The following is an 8,741-nucleotide window of genomic DNA, read 5'->3' as shown; positions in this document are numbered from 1 at the left end:
GATTCTGGTATTATATGTATTTTGGTCTGCCTGGTTGGCTGTGGGCTCTCTATTTGGGGTGAATAGACTATTGTTGTGATGATGATGATGGCCCTTTTTCTGTGCTTATGAGAACTATAAAGCAAAATTGGACTTTCAAATATTCATGGTTGCTAAGGGTTTATTTTATAAACACACTCCTCCCCCTTGTCTTGTACCACTTTAACAAAACTGAAGCTTCCTTTACAGGAGATGACCTTCTGCTTGCAGATAGACAAATTGTAACTTTGTGTTCTTTGTCTTTTTTTTTTTTTTTTGTCTTTTTTTTTTCCCCCTGGAGCTGGGGACCGAACCCAGGGCCTTGCGCTCCCTAGGCAAGGGCTCTACCGCTGAGCTAAATCCCCAACCCTGTGTTCTTTGTCTTTAAAATCTCTGACTGGTGTGACTGTCATCCTGAGGGATCCTGAGTCCAGGGTATAGACCTGGTGCCAGTAGATGAGTAAAACCTCTTCATTGCTAAAATATCTTAATGGTCAGACTGGTGAATCTCTGAACGACCCCAGGCCCATAACAGTGTGTGTTGCATTTCCCCAAGAATGTTTTTTTTTTATCACAAGACAACCCTACTTAACTTTTTAAAGGAATGTGTGCACCTACTGAGTTCTACTGAACTTCAAAACCTGTACACTTTTAGTATTGCTATTTCACTTCCTGCTTGCTGAGTTTTGTTTCACTCTTTAATTTTTTTTAAAGAGTTATTTATTTTATTTATGTGAGTACACTGTAGCTGTCTTCAGACACACCAGAAGAGGGCATCAGATCCCATTACAGATGGTTGTGAGCCACCATGTAGTTGCTGGGAAATGAACTCAGGACCTCTGGAAGAGTAGCCAGTGCTCTAACCTTTGAGCCACCCTAGCTCTTTAATTTTTTACATTTCTTTTACATGCATGTACATGTGTGATCACATGAGATCTTTAACATAGGTGTAGAGATCAGAATTCTAACAATTTACAAGAGTTGGTTCTCTCTTTCCACCCTGTGGGGCCTAAGAATGGCCTTAAGAGGGGAAGGGGATGGGAGAAGACAGAGATATAAAAATAGAGGAATAGAATAAAGGGCAGAAAGGCTTTAGAGGGGATGGGGAAGGGGGATGGGAACAGAAGGGAAAGTAATCAGAAATGAAGAGGCCTGAAAAGCCTTATGAAAACCCACCACTTTGCCAGCTAATTTAAAAACATAATTAAAGGATTGGCAGGATGGCTCAGCCATTTGGCGCCCTTGCCATCAAGCCCTCCCTAGGACACACTTAGTAAAGAGAGCAAGAAAGGAATGCAAGAGGAAAGTGAGGAGACTCAGCAGGTAAAGGTTCTTGCTTAAAAGCTTCACGACCTGAGTCCAACTCTGGAATCCACATGGTAGGAGAGAATTAACTCCTGAAATGTGCCTGGCTTCCACATGCATACTGGGGCATGCATATATATGTGCATTCATACACACAAACATATATGTACATGAACACATACACACACACACACACACACACACACACACACACACACACACACACACGACGACTTTTAAAGGAATTTGAATGCAAATACCCAGAATGCATAAATAAGGCTGCTCCCAGAAGCCCTGTCTTACTGCTAGGTGTAGTTTAACTCCCTATCCATATGGGTCAGGGAGATATGAGGTATTCTCATAACAATGCAGCTGTTGCCTTTGCTCTTGGCTGCCCACCATGACTAGATGGTAAGAGCCTAATGTTGAAAACACCACACACTTTGGACGCAAAGAATAAAGAACTTAAACTGGAACTTGCCTACAAACTTTCTCTCTGCTGTCGAGCTTTTGGAGTACCCAAAGGTCCTTGACAGGCTGCTACAGGAGAAAAGTCATGATTTCTCACCCAGAGGTGGCCATTCGACGCTACAATATTAACCTGGGTGGCAAGATGTGCTCCCTGGTGCAAAAACGGATCATTATTATGGAGATAACCAACCACTTTCTACTTTTGAGGTCTGCTATGCACACTAAAATCTTTTTTAAAAAACAAATGACAGGGGGCTGGAGAGATGGCTCAGCGGTTAAGAGCACCCAACTACTCTTCCAGAGGTCCTGAGTTCAATTCCCAGCAACCACATGGTGGCTCACAACCATCTGTAAAGAGATCCGATAACCTCTTCTGGTGTATCTGAAGACAGGTACAGTGTACTCATATATAATAAATAAATAAATCTTTAAAAAAATGACAACAAATGCTAATCTGTTGAGAAAGGAACCATTATTTACTGCTGGTGGGATTTAAACTGGTACAGCTACTATGAAAATTATTCCACTGCTAGTATGGACTGAAAGACTCTTAAGTCCTACTATACATATATTTGCACATACATGGTCACTGAGGCACTGATCACAATATCAAAAAATAGAACCAGCCTAAACATCCATCAGTACATGAAAGAATGAAGAAATACGGTACATATACACAGTGGAATTTTATTCAGCCATACAGAAAAATTGTCATGAAATTTGAAGCAAAGTGGATGGATCTGAAAATTACTGTATGCGGTAAAGTAACCCCAACTCAGAAAGACAAGGATCACACAGCGCCTCTCATCATCAGATCCTGGGATTTCATTTTTGTCTGTGTGCATACATGTGGGGAGTGCATGGCAGGTCATGAAACAAGAACGGAAATCACGAGAAGGGAAAAAGAGGTCTTAAGGAAGAGGAAGGAAAGGGTAACAGGACAAGGAAGTGGATCAGAGCGAGGGGTCCAAGGCAGAGCAGGGTGACAGATGAGCGGTAGGGAGAGCCCAGAAAGAGTATGTATAAAAATGTGGTAATGGAATGTTACTTTGTATGCTAATCTAAAAAAAACCAAACAAACAAGGGACTAGGTAGGTAGCTGCATGGTTACAAATGATTGCTTTATGGTCACAGGGACAGAAGTTTAGAACTCAGAACCCACATAACAAGCTGAGCATCTCCCAAAATGACTGTAACCTCAGCCTAGCCAAAAAGGTGTGAGCCTAGGTTCAAGGAGAGACCTTGCCTCAAAAGAACAGGTGGAGAGTGAGAGATAGGATACCCCATGTCCTCTTCTGTCCTCTAGGCACACATGCATACACACACACACACACACACACACACACACACACATCTTTAACATTTTTTAAAAGATTTATTTATGGGGCTGGGGATTTAGCTCAGTGGTAGAGCGCTTACCTAGGAAGCGCAAGGCCCTGGGTTCGGTCCCCAGCTCCGAAAAAAGAACCAAAAAAAAAAAAAGATTTATTTATTTTATGTGAGTACATTGTCACTGTCTTCAGACACACCAGAAGACAGCATCAGACCCCATTGCAGATGGTTTTTTTTTTGAGCCACTATGTGGTTGCTGGGAATTGAACTCAGGACCTCTGGAAGAGCAGTCAGTGCTCTTAACCTCTGAGCCATCTCTCCAGCCCCATCTTTAACATTTTTTAAATAAAAAATTTAAGAAGGATGGAGAGATGGCTTAGCCCTCAACAGTACCTGCTGTTCTTGTAAAGGATGTGGATTCAGTTCCCAGCGCCCACATGGTGCCTCACAACCTTTCCTTACTCCAATTTCAGGGAATCAGGTGCCCTCTTCTGGACTCCTCAGGCACTAGACATGCATGTGATGCAGGTATCGACATTCAAGCAAAGCACTTAGACACAAAAATAGAATTTAAAAACACATGACAAGGGCTGGGGATTTAGCTCAGTGGTAGAGCGCTTACCTAGGAAGCGCAAGGCCCTGGGTTCGGTCCCCAGCTCCGAAAAAAAAAAAAGAACCAAAAAAAAAAAAAAACACATGACAAGACAGGCAGTGGTAGTGCAAGCCTTTAATCCCAGCACTCGGGAGGCAGAGGCAGGCAGATCTCTGAGACTGAGGCCAGCCAGGGCTACACAGAGAAACCCTGTCTCAAACAACAACAACACTCCCCCCCCCCAAATCACAACAATCCTGACAGTGAGTTCTGTGTAATGCTCTAACAATATCAAATCCTAGTGGGCAAAAAGTCCTGTCCCTAGCCAAGAAGCTATTGGCAACTGCTGGCCATGGGGAGATAGTCAGTTAGTAGTTTTAACTTCAGTAAATCAAACATGCTCCAGCAGTAGGCCACTCTAAAGGAACAGACAATGATGTGAAGTATCCCCTTGCAAGCTTGCTGTAAGTGCAAGTAACTTGGGGAAAATGCAGGTATATATAGAGAGAGTAGTTAGCCCCAGGGAACCGCCAAAGAGATAGGTATGATGGGATGTAGGAGAGAAGTTAAACAAAACACTCATGGCTTTTCCATATATGACACCCACTCCACCTAATCCTGCACTTGATTCTAGGCATCCATGAAGAGAGCTGAATTCATCCATTTAATGGCTGTCTTATCCAGGTATGAGCTTCATGTTGTCCAAGGGACTTTTCAAATAACCTGAAGGGAGATGCTGTTCCATCCTGAAACCACCAGGGCTGTGAACCGTGTTTCCTCTTGTGAGTGTGTCATTCTTTTAGGTTTGCTGAGATGTGAACTAGACTGAGAACCACAGTGTTCATGACCATACCTAGAGTCAACATGTAGGTAAGGTTTGAGAGTGCTTTGGGATTCCATATTTACTTATCCCTAAAGAACATTGGATTTCACTTTCATGGTGGCTCATGCCTATAATCCCAGCATTTGGGAGGTAGAGGCAGGAAGATCAGGAATTCAAAGTCATCCTTAGCTGCATATTTGATTGAAAACAAGCAAAAGAAACTTATTCTAAATACTGCCATTTTGTTTTCAGATTCCTTTTTGCCAACTCATGCTTGGCCATGGCAGGGAAAGCGTGACATGGTTCCTACCCTAGAACAGAGCCAGCAGGGTGTAGGCCTCCACTGAGTGTCGATGGTTGCTGTGGGCATAAGGCTTGTGATATATTTATTTCATTCCTTTCTTCCAAGGTTAATGACTCCATGATAATCAGAGACAGCACAAGTCCTGGAGGCAAGAGTGTGGCTAATGTCTCAGCAGAATGGTAGAACACTGTGACCTTCAGGCCAGCCCTTAAGGCTGTGGGAAAGAACACTGAAAGCATGAGTTCAAAAATATATAATTTCTCAACTATGCAAAATGTAAGGAAGCAATATGAATTGTAGCAGGAGCTTCACAAATCTAAAGGAACAGAGGCAGCTCTGTACTATGAGCCAGCTTGTCAGAAAGATACTAAGGAAGGAGATCCAGATTTAGGAAATGGCGATCATAGGGGAAGATCCCACCCAGCTAAGTTTTTTGTTTATGCTTATAAAGGCAGGTAGATTCCTGCGATCAAGGTCAGCCTGGGACAGAGTCTAGGTCCAGCCTCAAGCAGAACACACATACACACACAAACCTGAAATACTCTCTCTCTCTCTCCCTCTCTCTCTCTCTTCTCTCTCTCTTCTCTCTCTCTCTCTCTCTCTCTCTCTCTCTCTCTCTCTCTCTCTCTCTCTCTCTCTCACACACACACACACACACACCTGAAAAGTTGTCTCAAGCAGAACACAGGCTGTCAGCTTGAACCCATGATTTGACTTTGAGTCGTTTGTCTGGCTCCCAAACACTCCTTCTCTCAGGAACCCCTCTCTAAGCAGAGGCTAGTCCTTGGCACCTTTTAATCATAGGGAGAAACTACATTCAAGGTCCCAGACCCTAGGAGAGCTGGGGACTTCCCAATAGCTTCTACTGTAAACAGTTGTCTGAGTCCAGACATCTCAGGGACAACTTCTCCATCTTGCTGGCAGGGTCAAACAAGTTTATGTTCTCAGGCCTAGGAACAAGCTCCTATCCCACTTCTTCTTAATTGTCTGTTAACTAGTAGAGAACATAGAAATTGTTGTTATCTATACCAAGCTTGTTATATATACATATATATATGTAACATATATATAACATATAGATACATATGTCCTAACTAAACCTTTTGTTTCCGTTTCACTCTGAGCTCCAGGCCTAATATCTAGGAGAATGAATTAAGGACCTTAAAGCCTGTATAAGGCCGAGTCTCTCACGGGTACTCTCTTGCTTACCCCATAAAGTTAAAATATATAAAATAACACCGCAGCTCACCCAAGCCCCACCTCTCTTGCAGTTTCACCCTTTAAAAAAATGCAACACAGCCTCCTCTCTGGGACGCAGGAGGTTCAGACCCAGAACTAGCCACCTCCCTGAATAGTCAGAAAATAAAGATTTTGTTTTTGAAGCTTCTATCTCTAAAGTGAGTTTTCTCGCTTTCCACCCCGAACCCCGAGCCTGAAGGTCTGTACGTGTAATTACAAGATTAACAAAGAGGCGATCCAGCTAGGTGCCTGGATGCCGGTCTGGTACGGGAACTATCCTTGTAGGTGGGAAGGCAGCTATTCTGTTCTCTGTGAGATCATTTTCTACTTCTCATGGGGCGCAAAGCCATGACGTTCAGAAAACGGCCCAGGTACTGTCAGTTTCGAGGATCAGGGTGGCTGGGGAGGATGGAGAGCGGCCCGGGAGAAGAAGAGCCTAAAACATCCTCGGCAGCGGAAAATAAGAGACCTCGCGTGATTCCTCGAAAACCTCGGGATTTCCGAGCAGGAAGTCAGGGGGCGGGCGCACTGTGGCCCCAGGGTTTAGAAACTGGAGAGGAAGGAGGGGATTTGGAGGATTGAGCGTTCCAGCATCAAGAGTAAGGGAGGGAGGAGGCTCAGGGTTCCGGCCGGAAAGGGGCCTGGAGTGCTAAATCCAGGGAAAACGGAAGTGGGTGGAGTCGAGCCTAACTTTTGAGTGACAGGTACCACACCAGGGGCGGTAGTATTTCCGGACGGGCTATGTAATGAGGCGTGGCTTCCCTTTGATTGATAGCTCTTGAGGGCAGAGCAAGAGACCGATTGGCTTACATAGGCAACAAAGGGATTTTGCTCAGGCCCTTAAACAAGGAGTCCTGGAGCAAGTAGAGTACTGCCTTCCACTTCTTCCCCACCCAACCTCCCTACCCCCACCCCCCGCCGCTCAATTGCCTTCGTGTGGAGAAGTTTAGGGAGTGTACCTAGCTAGGATTTGTCCTGAGAGAACCCGTGATAGGCCCTATTGCTAATTCTCAACAGCGTTTGAAAAACTGGTGTGGAAATAGAAGGGAAACAAGAAAAGAAGCCTTCCTCAGGTGATCTACCAGTGTTTGAGGAGGCGAAGTGTTGTCTGCAGAGCATAGATAGTTGTTATAAAACGTTCTTACTAATTTCGTCATGCACAGATTGCTTCCACAAATGAGTTTATCTTTCACGGATTCACCGTAAAAGTTCCAGACCTCTTTTCAGGGCAGTGCCCAAAGGCCAAAGCTTAACTGCTAAAAGGAGCTAGAATTGGCCCAGGGCTCCGGGGCTTGGAACGAGGCCTTGGTGTGATTGGCAGGGTGGAATGAAATTGAAATCGGCCACCTAAATGTCCCATATATACTCAAGAATGAGGTTTTTTGCTTATGTGTGCAACCTATAAAACTCAAATTTGGAAACCCTGTAGTGGCTGGGGCTTATTTTTGATAGGTTATTGACGACTGAACCTAGGGCTTTGCTTGTGTTAGGCAAGCACTCCACCACTGGGCTCTCTCTGTCTTTTTACTGTTTACTTCAAGAGGATGTCTCATGGAGTTGCCCAGACTGACCATGAGCCTGTTTGTGACCAAGGCTCTCCGTGCTACTGAATAGCCGGGCTTCTGGTCTAGCTTTCTTAATGGCTTTAGGAAAAGGTCTGTGTGTAGTTGTGGACCTGTCAGGAATGCTGGTCTGTAAACAAACTGGGTCCAAAGAGAAGGTGTTCCTGAATGCCAGAGGAACTGAGTTTAGCTGGTGAATGAAAGGAAGCACAGTGGCTAGGGAGTCACAGCTCAGCTGGAATCAAGCATCATCATGGCCCTCCAGTCTTGTTTGTCTTGGTGCTTTCTCTCTTTTGGTTTTTTGGAGACAGTGTTTCTGTAGCCCTGCATATACTACAACTCACTCTGCAGAGCAGGCTGGCCTTGAACACAGAGATCGGCCTGCCATGCTTCCCAAGGGCTGGGATTAATGGTGTGCCCAGCATCTTGTTGCTATTTTTGTTCGTTATTTGAAACAGGGTCTCATATAACCCAGGATGGCCTCGAGCGTGTTATGCGGTGGAGAGTGACCTTTAATAGCTCGCACCTCCTGTATACAAGCACAAATCTAGCTCATCTTCTCTGGGGCAGGAAAAGGTTATAAAAGTAAGGAGGCTGGTGAGATGGCTCAGTGGATTAAAGGTACTTTCTACCAAGCTGACAACTGGAGAATTGATTCCTGAGAGTTCTCTCTCTCTCTCTCACACACACACACACACACACACACACACACACACACACACACACACACACGGAATGAAGAACCCTGGCTGATGGGATCACAGTGACCTGGTGCTGGTTCCCTGCCAGCTTCGCTCTGATGGAGAAGGCACTTGTTGGCCTCTCCCCTTTCTAAAGGTTTCCTAGAGACCGAGGTCACCACCCTATGCCAGATTCTTCAAAGAAACCAAAAGGCCAAGAGCTTCAACGACTATGTATGTGATCAGCCTTCTTAGTAAGAAGAAATGAAGCCGGGTTGGGGATTTAGCTCAGTGGTAGAGCGCTTGCCTAGCAAGCGCAAGGCCCTGGGTTCGGTCCCCAGCTCCGAAAAAAAGAACCAAAAAAAAAAAAAAAGAAGAAGAAGAAGAAGAAATGAAGCCAAGGCTCCAGCTTCCA

This window comes from Rattus norvegicus, chromosome 1, assembly GCF_021556685.1.
Source record: "Rattus norvegicus strain SHRSP/BbbUtx chromosome 1, alternate assembly SHRSP_T2T, whole genome shotgun sequence".
NCBI classification, from domain to species: Eukaryota; Metazoa; Chordata; class Mammalia; order Rodentia; family Muridae; genus Rattus; species Rattus norvegicus.
The sequence above is the reverse complement of the archived record's forward strand: the minus strand, read 5'-3'. Positions refer to the sequence as shown.